Raw genomic sequence first — 17,970 nt, 5'->3', positions numbered from 1 at the left:
CCAGAGGCCGACTATGTCACAGATCATCAATTGCTCACATGCAAGTTCAAGTGGAAGCTGAGAAAAATTAACACAGTCCACGAGAGTGAAAGTAGCTGTTTGAGTATATCCCACCTGAATTTGGAGACCATCCCAAGAACAGATTTGATGCATTAAACAGTAATGACAGAAGACCAGATGAGTTGTGGGATTACATCAAGGACTTCATACATGAAGAAAGCAAAGGTCATTAAAAAACAGGAAAGAAAGAAAAGACCAAAAAGGACATCAGAAGATACTCTGAAACTTGCTCTTGAATGTAGAGCAGCTAAAGCAAATGGAAGAAATGATGAAGTAAAAGAACTGAACAGAAGATTTCAAAGGAGGACTCAAGAAGACAAAGTTAAGTATTATAATGAAATGTGCAAAGACCTGAAGTTAGAAAACTAAAAGGAAAGAACACATCTGGCATTTCCCAGGCTGAAAGAACTGAAATAAAAATTCAAGCCTTGAATTGCAATTTTAAAGGATTCTGTAGAGTCACTATGTGTTGGAATCAACTCAATGGTAATGGAATTTTGGTATGGACAAAATATTGAACCACACAAGAAACATCGAGAAAAGATGGAAGAAATACACAGAGTCACTGTACCAAAAAGAACTGATTGACCTTCAATCATTTCAGGAGGTAGCATATAATCAAGAACTGATGGTATTGAAGGAAGAAGTCCAAGATACACTGAGGGCACTGACAAAAAACAAGGCTTCCGGACTGACAGAATACCAGTTGATATGTTTCAACAAACGGATGCATCACTGGAAGCATTCAGTTGTCTCTGCGAAGAAATCTGGAAGGCTGTTACCTGGCCAACTGACTGGAAGAGATACATACCTGTGGCCATTCCACAGAAAGGTGATGCGACAGAATGTGGAAAATTATTGAACAATATCATTAATATTACACGCAAGTAAAATTTTGCTGAAGATCATTCAAATGCGGTTGCAGTAGTACATTGACAGGGAACTGCCAGACATTCAAGTCGAATTTGGAAGAGGATTTGGAATGAGGGAAATCATTGCCTCTGTGAAATGGATCTTGGTTGAAAGCAGAGAATACCAGAAAGATGTTTGCCTGTGTTTTATTGACTGTGAAAAGGCATTTGACTGTGTGGATCATAACAAATTATAGTAACATTGCGAAGAATGGGAATTCCAGGACACTTAATTGTGCCCCTGTGGAACCTGTATATAGATCAAGAAGATCAAGAGGCAATCATTTGAACAGAACAACAGGATACTGCATGATTTAAAATCAGGAAAGGTGTGTGTCAGGGTTGTATCCTTTCACAATACTTACTCCATCTGTTTGCTGAGCAAATAATCTGAGAATCTAGACTATATGAAGAAGAACATGGCATCAGGATTGGAGGAAGACTCATTAATACCTTTGATATGCAGATGACACAATCTTGCTGGCTGAAAGCAAAGAGGACTTGAAGCACTTACTGATGAAGATCAAAGACTACAGCCTTCAGTACGGATTACACCTTAACATAAAGAAAACAAAAATTGGACCAATAAGCAACATCTTGATAAATGGAGAAAATGTTGAAGTTGTCAAGGATTTCATTTTACTTGGATCTACAATCAATACCCATAGAAGGAGCAGTCAAGAAATCAAATGACATACTGCATTGGGCAAATCTGCTGCAAATGACTTCTTTAAAGTGTTAAAAAGTAAAGATGTCACTTTGAGGAGTAAGGTGTGCTTGACCCAAGCCATGGTATTTTCAATGGTCTCACGTGCATGTGAAAGCTGGACAGTGAATAAGGAAGACAGAAGAAGAATTGATGCCTTTGAATTTTGGTGTTGGCAATGAATACTGAATATAATATGGACTGCCAGAAATACAAACGAATCTATCTTGGAAGAAGTACAGCCAGAATGCTCTTTAAAGCAAAGAAGGTGAGATTTTTTTCTCATGTACTTTGGACAGGTTATCAAGAGACACCAGTTCCTGGAGAAGGACATCATGTTTGGTAAAGCAGAGGGTCAGAAAAAAAGAGGAAAACCCTCAGTGAGATGGATTGACCCAGTGGCTGCAACAATGGGCTCAAACATAACGACCAATGTGAGGATGGAGCGGGACTGGGCAGTGTTTCGTTCTGTTGTACGTGGGGTCTCTATGAGTGGGAACACACTGGACAATACTTAACAGCAACAACTACAACAAGCTGCTATAATTCTAAAGCTGATTGTGATAAGTTAGATGCATATGGCAAACCCCAGAGAAATTGTTTTACGTAACACCAAAAAAAAAAAAAAAAAAGAAGACATTGAGCTGGTTCTGAGTCATAGTGACTCTATGTACAACATAACAAAACACTGCCCAGTCCTGCTCCATCCTCACAATTGTTGCTATGTTTGAACCCATTGTTGCAGCCACTGTGTCAATCCATCTTGTTGAAGGTCTTCCACTTCTTCGATGACTGTCTACTTTTCCAAGCATGATGTTCTTCTCCAGGGACTGGTCCCTCCTGGTAAAATGTCCAAAGTACTTGAGATGAAGTCTCGCCATCCTTGCTTCGAAGGAGTATTCTGGCTGTACTTCTTCCAAGACTGATCTGATCTTTCTTCTGGCAGCCCATGGTATATTCAATATTCTTCGCCAACACCACAACTCAAAGGCATCAATTCTTCTTCGGACTTTCTTATTCATTGTCTAACTTTTGCATTCATGTGAGTCGATTGAAAATACTATGGCTTGAGAAAATATTCACTTAATGCAAAAGAAAGCATGACAGGATGAATATAACAACAAAAACACATGAGACATATGGAAAACAAAAGGTAAAATAACAGATGTAAACCCAGTTATATCAATAACAGCATTAGATGTGAATCAATTAAATGATACAATCAAAAGGCGCTATTGTCACACTGGATAAAAACACAAGATCCAACAATATGCTGTCTCAAAGATACACATCTTAGATATAAAAAGACAAATAGATTTAAAGTAAAAGGGTGGAAAAATGAAAAGAGTAATAAAAGTGAAAGTTAGAATAGATATACTAATATTAGACAAAATAAACTTTAAAATAATAAAAAAATACAGTTAAAAAGAGACATTTAAAAAATGATAAAAGGGTCAATTCATCAGAAAAATATAATAATAATAAACATATATGCGCCTTAATAACAAAACACCAAAATACATAAAGCAAAAACTGAAAGAAAGGAAGGGACGAATAAACTATTCAATAATAACAGCTGGAGATTTTAATATTCTGGTTAGTTTTGTATACAACTATATGGAAGATCAACAAAGAAAGAGAAGACATGTAAAACATTATAAATCAACTCCACCCCAAAACGACAGAATATATGTTCATATCAAGAAGACATGGAACATTCTCCAGGATAAACCATATGGTAGACTATAAAACAAACCTCAATATATTTAAAAGGATAGAAAAAACACATTTTATGTTCTCCAAACACAATAGAATAAAATTATAAATTAATACCAAGAAAAAAATTGGGAAAATTACAAATATGTGCAAACTAAACAACACACTTCTAAATAATCAATGGCGTAAGAAGAAATCAAAAGAAAAATCAGAAAATACTTTGATATGAATGAAAATGAAGACACTGCATGCCAAAACTTATGGGATGGAGCTAAAGCAGGGCTTTGACAAAAATTTATAGATGTAAATGCCTATATTAAGAAAGAAGAAAGATCTCTAATCAATAATGTAACATTTCGTCCTTAAGCCATCAGGCGAAAAAGCAAGCAAGCTAAACTAAAGCAAGGAGAAGGAGGGGAATAATCAATATAGAATGGAAATTAATGAAATAGAGAACAGAGAAACACTGGAGAAAAATCAATGAAACTATACATTAGTGTTTTGAAATCATCAACAAAATTATCATTTATTTAAGTAGATTGACCAAGAAAAGAGATAGAGAAAGGAAACAAATTACTAGAATCAGAAATAAAAGATGTGCCATTAGTGCTAACCTTAGAGAAATAAAAATGATCTAAATGGAATACTATGAACATTTATACACTAAACATTAAACACTTTAGAAAAAATAGACAAAGTCCTAGAAATACAAACTACCAAAATTGACTCATGAGGAAATAAGTAATAAGAACAGACCTAGGATAAGTAAAGAGTATCACCTGTAATCATAATCATAATAATAAACTACCAACAAAGAACATCACAGACCCAGCTGACTTCACATTGAAGTCTAAAAAACATTTAAAGAAGAACTAATACCAATTCTTCACACACTCTTCCAAGAAATAGAAGAAGGAGCACTTCCAAACTCATTTTATGAAGCCATTATTATCCTAATACCAAATCAAAGATATCACAGAAAAAATACAGACCAATATCTCTGATGAATACAAATGCAAAAATCCTCACCAAATTCTAAGAAATGAAATCCAGCAACATATAAAAAGAATTATACATCCTGATTGATTGGCGTTTATTGCATGAATTCAAGGTTGGTTTAACATCCAAAAATCAATTATACCTCATATCAAACGAATAAAAAACTGAAAACACATGATCATCTCAATAGCCATAGAAAGAGTATTTAACAAAATCCAGCACCACTTCATGATTAAAAATACTCAGCAAACTAGGAATATAAGGAAATATCCTCAATCTGATAAAGGCATCTACAAAAACCTACAGTTAATGTCATTTTTAATGATGAAAGACTGGACCCTTTCCCCCTAAGGTCTGGAGCAAGACAAGGATGGACACATTTGCTATGTCTATTCAAAACTGTTCCGAAGGCTCTAGCCATGGAAATTAGGCAATAAAAAGAAATAAAAGCCATCAGTTGGAAAGGAAGATGTAAAACTTTCTCTATTCACAGGTGACATGATTTTTTTTTACATAGAAAACCCTAAAGAATACACTAAAAACAACAACAAACTATTAGAAGTAATAAATGAGTTCAGAAAGGTTGCAGGATACAAGATCAACATACAAAAATAAATTGTACTTCTATAGACTTGCAATGAACAACCTGAAAATGAAATTTAAAAAAATAAATCCATTCAGAACAGTATCAAAATGAATAAAATACATAAGAAAAAATTTAACAAAAGAAGTACAAAACCTAAACTCTGAAAACTACCATATATTGATGAAATAAGTTAAAGAAAATCTAACTACATGGAAAAAAATAATCCCATTTTCATGGATCAGAAGACTTAACATTATGATTACAATACTCCCCCAAATTAATGTACAGATTTAACGAAATCCTTATCAGAATCCCAACTGACTTCTTTGTATAAGTTGACATTTTGATTCTAAAATTCATACAGAGTTGTAAGGACCCAGGATAGCCAAAACAATCCTGATAAAGAAGAACAAATCAGGAGGATCCACAATTCCCAATTTACAAACTTACTACAAAGCAATAGTAATCATGGCATTGTGGTACTGACTCAAGCATAGACATATAGCTCAGTGGAATAGATAAGGAATATAGAATAAAACTCATATATCTATAGTCAAATTGATTTCAACAAGGGTGTCAAGACCATTCAGTGGGAAAAGAATAATCTTTTTACCAAATGGTTCTGGGAAAACTGGATAGTCACAAGCAAAACAGTGAAGATGGACCTTTACTTCATACCATATAAAAGAGTTAACTCAAATAGTTGCAAGACCTGAATGTAAGAGCTGAAATTCTAAAATTCTTAGAAGAAAACGTAGGAATAAATCTTCAGAACCTTGTATTGGACAATAGATTCTCTGGTACACCACCAAAAGCATGAACAACAACAACAAATAGATAAATTGGACCTTACCAAAATTAAAAACTTTTTGCTTCAAAGGACACCATCAAGAAAGTGAAAAGAAACCCTGTGAAACTGGAGAAAACATTTTCAAATCAAGTATCTGATAAGGAACTTGTATATGGAATACATAAAGAACTCTTAAACAACTCACTAACAAAGCGTCAATGACGCAATTAAAAATGAGTGAATTATTTAGACATTTCTTCAAGGAAGATATACAAATGGTTAATAAGTTGACATTTTGAAATGATGAAAAGATGCTCCCTACCATTAGTTAGGCAAAAGCAAATCAAAACCACAATAAGATACTACTTCACACCCGTAGAATGGCTAGAATAAAAAAGACAACAATAAGTGTTGGTAAGAATGTGGAGAAATGGGAACTCTCATGAACTGCTGGTGGGAATGTAAATGGCGCAGCAGTTTTGGAATACAGCCTGGTAGTTCCTCAAATTTAAACACAGAATTATCATATCACCAAAATTGCTCTTGTCAATAATCTTCAAAATGGGAAACCCAATGGCCAACTCTTGTTCTTGATTTTTCTTACCCTCTCAGCAGCGTTTCCTCATCCTTGAAACACTTTCTTTACTTTCAGAAAACTCTGCTCATTTTTCTACTTCCCTGGTTGTTTCGTCCTCGTCTCCTCTGGTGACTAACCTCCTTCTCTGAGATTTCTAACCAGTCAAGTGCCCTGGATCAATCCATGAGCCTCTACTCTTCTCTCCCTATTCAGTCTTTGTGTGATATTGTTTATACAGCATCAAAAACCATTTGTATGCTGATGATGCCTGCATTAATTTCTCTGACTTCAGCTTCTCCCCTGATCTCATATATTCAACTGTTCAATCAACGCTCAACAAGGGGAACTTTGACTGCCTTCAGATCTTAATTCAGATAAATGAATACTTTCACAAAAAAGGAATACTGAATAACAGACAATAAGAAAGACTCGCAACTTCACAGTAATTCAGGAGATAAAAATTAAATCAGAAATGATATGCCTTGTCACTACCTTAAAGTGAGAGAAACAGAGAAAAAATAAGCAAGCAAGTAAGATATATAAAGTTGTGAATGCATGAATAAAAAAAATTCTAGGGGCTCTTACACTTAATACTTGGGAGAGCAACCAGGTGATATCTAGTAACTTGGAAAATACAGATACTTTATGATGGATCAGACTTACTTCATGTGTCTCCCTCCCCTAGAAAAACATTCCTGCAAGAAGTGTGTATTAAGTGCCTACGTGCCAGGCACTCCTCTAAACACTCCATACCAAGAACTTGCAAGCGTGCTTAAAGTAGGTACATTACAGAATCGTTACTACAATAAAATGTAAAATTTTAAATTGCTAGTTACATGAATCTTTTTTATATTTATATAAGAAAATGTATGTTCACTTGGGTAGATCTTAAGAATGAAATGATAACTTACATAAACAAGTTGAATAATATATACGATATTTAATGCCCTCTGAGTGATCATATACATCTATAGTCAAACAATAATAAATTTGCCTGGAAGGAAATACATCATATTTAGTGTAGTGTTATTTTTGTGTGTTGCATAAGAGAAATAGGATCAGAGAAAACTCCAACTGTATCTGTAATATTTTATTTGTTGTTGCTGTTAGATGCCTTCGAGTTGCTTCCAACTCATAGCAACTGCATGTACAACAGAAGGAGATACTGCTCGGTCCTGAACCATCCTCACAATCGTTGCTATGTTTGAGCCCGTTGTTGCAACCACTGTGTCAGTCCATCTCATTGAGGGTCTTCCTCTTTTTCACTGACCCTCTACTTTACCAAGCATGATGTCTTTCTCCAGGGACTGGTGTCTCCTGATAACATGTGCAGAGTAAGTGAGATGAAGTCTCACCATCCTTGCTTCTAATTAGCATTCTGGCTATACTTCTTCCAAGACAGATTTATTCATTCAGTCTTCCTTATTGATTGTCCAGCTTTCATATGAGGCGATTGAAAATACCATGGTTTGTGTCAGGCTCACCTTAGTCCTCAAAGTGGCATCTTTGCTTTTCAACACTTTACAGAGGACTTTTGCAGCAGATTTTCCCAATGCAATACGTTGTTTCATTTCTTGACTGCTGCTTCCATGGGCATTGATTGTGGATCCAAGCAAAATGAAATCCTTGATAACGTCAATATTTTATTTGTTTATCATGATGTTGCTTATTTGTCCAGCTGTGAGGATTTTTGGTTTCCTCATGTTTAATATCTTATTCAATTAATTTCATTAATTAAGGTTTCATTTTATTATATTTATTTCATCTCTAAGGAAAAAAAAAAAAAAACAGAAAGAAAATTGCTTCCAAAAATATCCTAAAAACTGTTTAAGGAGAAAGAAATCAGTATTTATCAGTTATGTACTATGTGCCAATTTTCCAGTTAAGAGCACAGACTCCAAAACCATGCCTGAGTTTGAATCTTGGCTTTGCCACTTACAAGGTGTACGGCTGTGGGCAAGTTACTTACCCTTTCTAAGATTTAGTCTGTTTGCCTATAAAATGAGGATAGCAATAGTGCCTACCCCTCACCATTGCTGTGATCATTACTTTAGATTATTTATTTACAAAGGGTTTAATATGGTGCGGCTCCGACAAAATCTCATTCAATGTAAGTTGTTATTGTTATGCTATGAACCCAGGCAATCTGTCTCCAAAGCTCAGCATACTACTTGAAGGAGAAAACCAGACAGAAAAAAATGATAATAACAATTAGGATATACGTTTTATTTTTTTCCATTCTGAGAATACACCACTGTTGATGAGGTTATTAGCAGGAGCAATGGCAGTCTTGTCTTGATTAACTAGCAGAAGGCCTTGTGCACAGGTCATGGTTGGTGAGCTGTCTTCTGTCAACTGACACATAATACCATGGTATAAATTGACTGGTTAAGAACTCAGCTGCTAATCAAAAGGTCTGCAGTTCAAAACCACCAGCCACTCCTTGGAAGCCCTATGGGACAGTTCTATTCTGTCCTATATGGTCACTATAAGTTGGAATCAACTCAATGGCAATGAGTTTGTTTTTTTTGGCTTAGATCAAATCAAATTAAAATAGAATATTTAATCACTGATTCTTGCAAAATCTGGATATGAAGTGAAAACATTTTTGAAGGTTTATTGAACTATTTATTAACGCAATTATATTGCTGTGTAGTTGAAATTACACTGAAACTAAAATGAATTAATAAACTGAAAACAAAAACATCAATTACTTGTCACTATCAGGTGAAGGATTATATATTTACCAGTGGAGGGAATTGCAGCCCCAAACTCTATAAATATGTAACATAAAATTTGCTGAATTTGAGTCTGTTTCCCAAATTTATACCTTTTTTTTCTTTCCTGCATGTTTGAATATGCAGCAGAATTGAAGGTTAGGAAAGAGATAAGGAAGAATTTTGCAAGAATAATTTAAACTAGTATGACTGTTCGCTGCCTGGCCTAGTTACCAGATTTCTGCTGAGGTGGCATTCCTTCCAGCACTCACCCTTTCAAACACATCCTTCTGTATTTATTCCCCAGGTTTTTCTCATTTCAGCTTGTACATGGTTTCCTTCTGTAATTCCTTAGGGGCCATCTGGCCCCGTTTTCAGACTAAATGCTTGGTTTGCTACTGAAGGCAAGCCAATAGCCACCTGTACTCAGAGGTTCTCTGCTTCAGCTTTTCATAAAATGGCTGCAGGGCCCACAGAGCAATAAAACACCGCCACTTGTGGGATGCACGTTTCCATTTCACTGCCATAGTCTGATTGAGTGAAATCACTCTAACCTTTTTGCCATGTTTCTTTTCTGATAAAATGAGGAAAATGCAGGATGTCTGAATGCAATTTAAGCTGTCGAAGACACAAAGAAATTTCAGACACAAGTTATTTTATAGTGAAATCCATTCACACTGGTTTCTCATTCTATATGCATCTCTGCGTCAAAATGAATTAAAAATGCAATAAAAATGTGTTGAATGTCAGGCATGTACATCTATGTACTTACCGCAGTGCAATAACCTTTGAAAAATTTTTGTGGATATCTCCATAAATGCAACATTTAACTTGTAAATTTTGCACCACCTAAATTACTTTGGGGTATTTTAATCGTGTGTTAATGTGTGTTATTAAGACATAAATACAGCACATGTATACAGCAGAAAAGATTGAAACTGTCTTTGTCTCCAAATATAAGTAAAGAAAATGTCATGCGTAGCAATTGTTTAGTGTTCACTTGAAGAACCACAACTCCTCAAGGTAACTCAAAACTATTTCAGAAAGTTAATGGGTGACTCTTTAAGAAAGAACCAATGTCATTGAGAAAAGCTGGAGTATCATTGTTAGAAATCATAGTTGATGAATATAAATGTGAATCATCCAACCCCAGAACGATTTTGAATCTTGAACATGCCACGAACTGCCAGAAGAATGAACAAATCAGTCTTAGAAGAAACACAACCAGATTGCTCCTTAGAAGTGAGGATGGTAAGACTTTGGTTCACTTCTTGTTGACATGTCATGGGGTTGGCAACCAATGTCACAAAACAATATATGTGTATTAGTTGTTTAATGAGAAACTTGTTTGCTCTGTAAACCTTCATCTAAAGTACATCTAAAAAAAAAATAAGACTTTGGCTCACTTTCTTTGGACACGTCATCAGGAAATACCAACCCATTAAGAAAGGACATCATGTTTAGTAATGTCGAGAGTCAGTGAAAACGAAGGAAACCCTCAATGAGACGGATTGACAGTAGCCTCAACAATGAACTCAAACATACCAATTATTATGAAGATGGCATATGATTGGCAATGTTATGTTCTATTATACACAATGTCTCCAGGAGATGGAGCCGACTCGATGGTGACTTTACAACAAATATATAGGGTTGAGTAGAAACTGGCATAAAATTATGTTAGAACTTATAGATGTCAGTTTCATTCAATTCTATTTTAGATGTTAACCTTGTGAAAAAGATTATTGTCTATCAATAACTCATCTTTTTAAGATTTCTTTAATTTTGTAATTTAGTATTTTATCACTGACCGACTACTATTATTGTCTTTAGATTGGAAAACGGCTTACAGACAATGGAAGAGACAATTTAAAATATTTATTATATGTTCAGGATATATTGATCCAAAAACTTCAGCACAGCGGATCAGACCTATACATTTTTACATTTTTAAAAAGTAATTCAGTGTTTGGTAACTTACAAGGTAGAAAAAAAATTTTAGGGAGTCACCCTTAATTATGTAACTCTAATATTCACACTGACAACATGAGTAATGTACTGCATCCTCTAATTAGTTTATTCAATAATTCCATAAATATTTACTGTACATCTTCTATGTACTATGTTCTGTCCTAGGAACTGGGGATACAGAAGTGACAAAACAGACAAAAATCTCTGCCCTCATACAGTTTATAAACTAACAGTGACAATAAGCAGGTGTGTGTGGGTGAAAAACAAAGATTTTAGATAGTAATAAGTACTGAAGAATATATAAAGCAGGGAAGGGGACATAAACTGTCAAGACTGTGTATACAATTTTAGGTAAGAGTGTCCAAGGATGGCCTCATTGGAAAGATTACTTTTGAATAAAATATAAGGAAAGTGAGAACACTAGCCATGTTAATATCTGTGGTTTCTTTGAGAAGTGAAGCGTGGAGGAATTCTTATATCTCAGACTGATCAAGGAGACCAGTGTGTCATGGTGGCCAAGAGAAATAGTAGAATGGAACTAAAATTGGGAAGGTAAAAAGGCCCTAGATCATGTAGGCTTCATAGTGACAGGATTTGGATTTTTACCGTGACTATGTGAGCTGGGAAAGGAGCCCTTGTGGCACAATGGTTAAGCACTCAGCTGCTAACTGAAACGTTGGTGGTTGGAATTCACCAGCTGCTCCGTGGGAGAAACCTGGGGATCTGCTCCTGTAAAGATTACATTCAAGAAAACCCTATAAGGTAGTTCTACTCTGTCACTTGGTGTTGCTACGAGTCAGAATCGACTCAATGGCACCCAACAACAACATGTGAGTTGGGAAGCCATTAAAGGCTTTTGAGTCTAGCAATGTCATTTTAGTTGGGTCTCTCTGGTTTTGTCTGAGAAAAAGACTACAATAGTAAAAGCTAGGGGGCCAGATTGGAGCCCACGGAAGCTGTTATAACACTCCAGGAGAGAGATTACGGTGAGATGGAATTGTGAAAAGAGGTTGAAATCTGTGTATATGTTGAAGCTTCCAGGATTTGCTGACAAATTAGAATAGGAGCTTGGAGTTGAGAAAATTGGGAAGTCATGGCTGATACCAAGTTTTGGGACAATAACAACTAGAAATGTAGATCATATAACTAATAGAGAACTACAGGAGGAGCAGATTTAGGGAACTACCAGGGACCCAGTTGTGGACATAGTAGGAAATAGATATAAAAATCTGGATTTCAGGGGAGAAATCTGGGTTAGAAATATCAACTGGAGATTTACCAGTATATTGATGGTATGTGTGTCCATCCATGAGACTGAATGAAGTCAGCTAGGGAGAAAGGACAGAAAGAAAAGAGTTTCAGGGACTGAGTACTGGAGTAATGAATCATTAAAAGGAAAGGAAGATGATGAGAAACCAGAAAAATAGATGAAAAGAAGTTAGAAAGAAAGATACAAAACCCAGTAAGTATGGCATCCTGACAGTCACATGAAGGGAATATTTCAAGAAAAAGAACTGTGCCAAATGCCTCTAACACTTCATATAAAATGAGGATCAAGAAATGATCATAGTATTTAGCCCTATGCAGTCTTTGGTGAACTTGACATAAACATTTCTTAGTGGAGTAGGGGCAAAAACTTGATTAGAAAACATTTATAGTAGGAAGGTAGGAGAGGCAACAATTATGGACCGCTTTTTCAAGTAGTTTTGTTGTAAACACAGAGTAATGAGAACGTACCTGGAGGAAAAAGGGGAGGGGGAAAAGAAGAAAGTTTTAGGTGAATAAATAATAGCATGAATATATGCCAATTATTGTTGTTGTCGTTAGGTGCCGTCGAGTCAGTTCTGACTCATAGAGACCCTATGTACGACTGAACAAAACACTGTCCATTCCTGTGCCATCCTCACAATCATTGCTATGGTTGAACCCATTATTGCAGCTACTGTGTCAGTCCATCTCATTGAGGTTCTTCCTCTTTTTCACTGGCCCTCTACTTTACCAAGCAGGATGTCCTTCTCCAAGGACTGGTCCCTCCTGATAACATGTCCAAAGTATGTGAGAACTAGTCTAACCATCTTGGCTTCTAAGAACATTCTGCTGTACTTCTTCCAAGACAGATTTGTCCATTCTTCTGGAAGTCCATGGTCTATTCAATATTCTTGCCACAGAGCTAAGGCATCAATTCTTCTTTGGTCTTCCTTATTCATTGTCCAGCTTTTACATGCATATGAGGTGGTTGAAAATACCATAGCTTGGGTCATGCCAATCAGACAGATACAATAGAAATGGGCTGAAAATTTCCTAATACAGCAGAGTGAGAGAAGAATTGGTGGAATATTATATTTTATTAGCAGGGACAGTGTGCGGAGTTAGTGGCACACAGTGCCTTAATTAATGGTAACGGCCATAGTCAGCCGCTTTTTCTATTTTCAAAGTCTTTTTATGTAGGGCTTACTTGACAACTTTATATTCCTCCCCAACTCAACTGTTCAGATAGCCCCTCCTCTCTTAACCTGAAGTATTTTCCCACATATAATAGCTTAAAAAAAAAAATTGCCATTAAGTTGACTTTGACTCATGGCGATCCTGTGTGTGTCAGAGTAGAACTATCCTCCGTAAGGTTTTCAGTGGCTTATTTTTGGAAAGTAAGTTGCCAGAAGTTTCTTTAAAGGTGTTTCTGGGTGGACTTGAACCTCCAATCTTTTAGTTGGTAGCTGATTTGCACTACCCAGGGACTCCATGTGTAATAACTAGTGTAGCTCAACTATAATAAAAACAGATTCTCTAAGTATCATAAATTTACTTCACTCTCATATTACAGTCCAAAATGTGTGTTCCTGGTCACAGGCTGGCTGTTCTCTTCATGGTGACTCAGAATTGCAGGCTCATTTTATTTGTAATTCGCTTTCTTTTAAGGTTTTGTCATAGCTACATGCAGCCAGTAGATGAAGAGAGCACGGAGGAGATACAATCATCTCTTAAGTCGTGATGAGAAGGTAGGCACATATGACTTGTGGTTGCCTGGTATTGGTGATATCTCATCCCTGAAAAGGAGTCACAATCCAAGTACCTTTAGAAGAAAAGAAGAAATTTTGGTGAAAGCTTGCTTACCATGACCTGATATATTATAAATGTATATATTTGTATGTGTTTTCTCTCCCACTAACTAGCTCTATGAAGAAACTGTATTTATTGTTATATCCCCAATGCCTTGACAAAGTCTGGCATGTACTAGACACTCAATAAGTATTTCCTGAATGAATAAATTCAAATCACATACGCTTCTTTGGCCTAAAAATAGGTTCCCCTGAGCCAAGAGAGGAAGCTATCACAGCTTTCAGGGTAATACATACATCTGTCAGTGTTACTTGACTCAGCTTAATAAATTTAGAATTCAGAAAGTATTTTCCACCATGCCCCAAAACGGACGACAAAAATAGACATTTTTTATATTTCTTAAAAATATAGATAATACATTTTTCAACTCAATGTTTTTCAATGTACTATTCAGTGACACCATTTACATCAATCTGGTTGTGCAACCACCTGCAATATCGGTGTCAAATTTTCCATCACTCTTAAAAGAAACTCAATGCTTCCTAAACAATGGTTCCCCCTTTCCTCCTCGTTCCTGCACCTGGTAACGACCGCTAAACTCTGCCCTCTGTATATATGCCTATTCTGTGCATCTCAGATTAGTAAAATCATACAATATTTGTCCTTTCGTGACTTTTTAAAAATAGATAGATTTGATTTTTGTGATACGTTAAAACAATGTAATGAATGTAATTTCATATTGTTTACCTACCTATTTTTTTGTCTTTCATTTTTTATAACATAAGTGTTACTAAATTTATATGTGTCTTTTTTGACATCTAATAAATAATTAGAGAGTAAATTTAGGCTAACATTTTTGTATCCAGGAAAAAATAATCCAGTGTTTAATATTATTATCTGGTTTGACTCTTCCATTGGTTTCATTAATTTGACTTTTGCCCACCTTTGGTAGTATAGCGAAGACAAAACAGGAATTACAATATGAAAATATACAGTTACATTTAGAAGGAACACTGCTTTGATCAACATAAGCCACAACAAACTCAGTTCACAATTTGAATACTTTCATGGGTATTTATATTGGTAGAAATTATCCGGACTGTTGATACAAAGTTTGGGAAATTTGTAAAAGTCTGTTCCAAAATATTTCTTTATATAAAAATGGTGTTTCTATACCTAATAAACGGTGTTTTATTCATTATATGACTTTATTTGCTTACTCCGATTTTCTGAAGTTTAGACCTTAGATGATTGAAAGCTGATTATAATAATTTGCTTTGGGATAATAATGTTGAGTGCCACCCAGAGAACCCAGCTGGTCTTCAACAGGAGCAATAGACTTAAGGTCATTGGACTTGGGAAGGGTATACCAGCTGTGCTCTAGAGTCTACTCTGGCTGTCTATTCATTTCTAAATATAATCTATAGTGTTGACATTTTGATTTATGATGGTGTCAAAGTCCTGAGTGCTTCTCTAATAAGTACCAGACAAACGATGTTCTGCTGTGCTGTTTTGAAAGTTTAGTTACTTTCTACCCAGTCTTTTGGATAAAGGTCTAGCCTACAAGGGTTATCTCTAATGCTATCAAGTGTTCATAGTTAAATTTTAAAATTTTTTTAGGAAAATAAACCAATCTTAAACTTGAATTATATCAATGTTTCAACTAGATTTGGAGGTTAGCCAAGAGCAGAACTGAAACATTGCGTGATCTTAACCAAGTTGATCTTTGTGAGTACTGAAGTGGGTTCCAAGTAAAATGAAGCATGAAAGTGTAGCTGGGACAGTTTTCTCTTAGAATGAACACATGTTCCTTGGGAAACTATTTTGCATAACCTACTCAGTTAATGACCTTAGCACTCCTGAACTACTACAATTATTGAAAGCAGCAGCGTCGATCAAGTACTATTGCACAAACCACTGCTAGTGTTTTCAGTACCTAACAAGATACTCCAAGGTAGTTGTCCTATTTTCTTCCTCCTAGTTTTCATGACAGATTTTGGGTTTATAAACATATTAACTTGGGACAAATCAGGAAATAGGAGAAACAGAAAAAAATACCCTAGTTTTGGCAATGGATCACGTTCATTGATGCAATTCAAGGTCTTTATTATTGAATCTTAACTAGGTTCTTACAATGAAACAGGCAATGTGCAATTTACTTAATCCACATTCTCTGTTGGAATCCTCATGAAAAAATACCTGTGTGGTAGATACAATTATTATAAATTGTTTATTGTTGAACAAATTGGTTTAGAGAGGTTGGGTACTTCAACAATTAATTGTTTCACACCTAAGTGTGGGGAAGTCAGTATGTGTAAACCCATGTCCTCTGACTCCTTACTTTTCACCTCTACATTGTATTTCTTAATTTTAAATTGTCTTATGTTTTCTAATTATCTGTCATACCGTTCTATTTAACTGGAAGGCATTTCCTGACCTACTGTCACTTATTCAATGCCTAGCCAGATTTCAAAGCCCGGTTAAAATGAACGTAATGGTTCTTTTTGTGGCAGAGACTGGCTAATTTTTTACCATTCAGTGAAAAAAATTTCACTGATTTTTCACCAACATAAAGTATGTTCTCTCCTCTTTAGTCCTCTGCTAGACTACATTACGAGCCTCCTAGTATCTTGTTAGGACCGTGTGACTATTCCCGATTGCATTTGTTCTACCAGTGTAATATATAAGTAGTGGCTGCCAATTCCAAGCCTGATCCTTAGAAATTCCTCCCTTATACATTGTTCACGCCTTCTTCGTTCATCTCTTGGTTGGAATCACAGAATCCATTGAATGGCACCAAGACCCTAAAAAATGATAGAATTAGTCTGTGTCCTCAATTTACCACATCCTGACTGGGAATATCCGCCTTGAATTTTTCAAGAACTTGAAATACACTTTCTTTTTGTCTTAAGCCACTGACACTTAGTTGTTATAGAATCTGGTGTTTTATTCCCTGCCTAATACATCATTTTAACCTCTGTTAATTGTTTTTAAGTTTACAGTGTGTTTTCATAGACAATATCATATTTTAACATTGTAACGGTCACATAGGTATTATTAGTAACTCTCCAGATGACTAAATGAAGCTGAGAGAAGAAGAGGGACATTGTGAATAACACAGTGATAATTAGTAGAATCAGAAGTCAAACTCAGCTCTTGAGATGCCAGGAACAAGACCCTCTCTATTTTCTTCCACCTTAAACGTGACTATTCTAGCTTGATAAATTCATCTGGATTCTTAAAAGGCTTATTATTTGTATCATAAATTTGGGATGTTTATATCACCAAAACTATTTTTGTATCATTTTCTCACTATATTTTAAGCACATAGTAGGCAAAGTCGGTATCTCTAAATCTTCGTATTCATTATATCCTCTGGAACAGTGTCTGAAAGATAAGAAGGTTCAACAAGCTTCATGTTTTAAAATATATAACACTGTAGTATAAAAGCTTATATAGAGGGAATTAAAAGTCAGTGTTCTAAGCTATTCATGTCACAATAAAAGTACCTAGCCAACATGGCTTCGTTACGTTTCAAGATGCTTTAGTAGTTGAGGTATATTCATTGAGTCTGCTTTATATTTAGCAACTCCTATCTCTTCATATAAAGAACTTTATGTCTTTTTCAATAACCCATGAATTGATGTTATTCTAGATAGTGCCACATATGTAAACAAAAACTTCCTACTTTTTGCTTTTATGTGTGGGATATGAAAAACTATTCAGATATGTAGCAGACAACTTACTATGATTCATTTATGCATCCTATTTGCCTGATAATATCCTTCTATAAAGGTCTTAGGCATAATTCCTTAAAATTATGATTGTCATGGTAGCTACCAGCTGCCATTGTACCAGTTCCAATGGTAGTTTGGTTTCT

Source organism: Trichechus manatus, unplaced genomic scaffold (genome assembly GCF_000243295.1).
Source record: "Trichechus manatus latirostris isolate Lorelei unplaced genomic scaffold, TriManLat1.0 scaffold00102, whole genome shotgun sequence".
Taxonomy (NCBI): domain Eukaryota; kingdom Metazoa; phylum Chordata; class Mammalia; order Sirenia; family Trichechidae; genus Trichechus; species Trichechus manatus.
Note: the sequence above shows the minus strand (reverse complement) of the source record.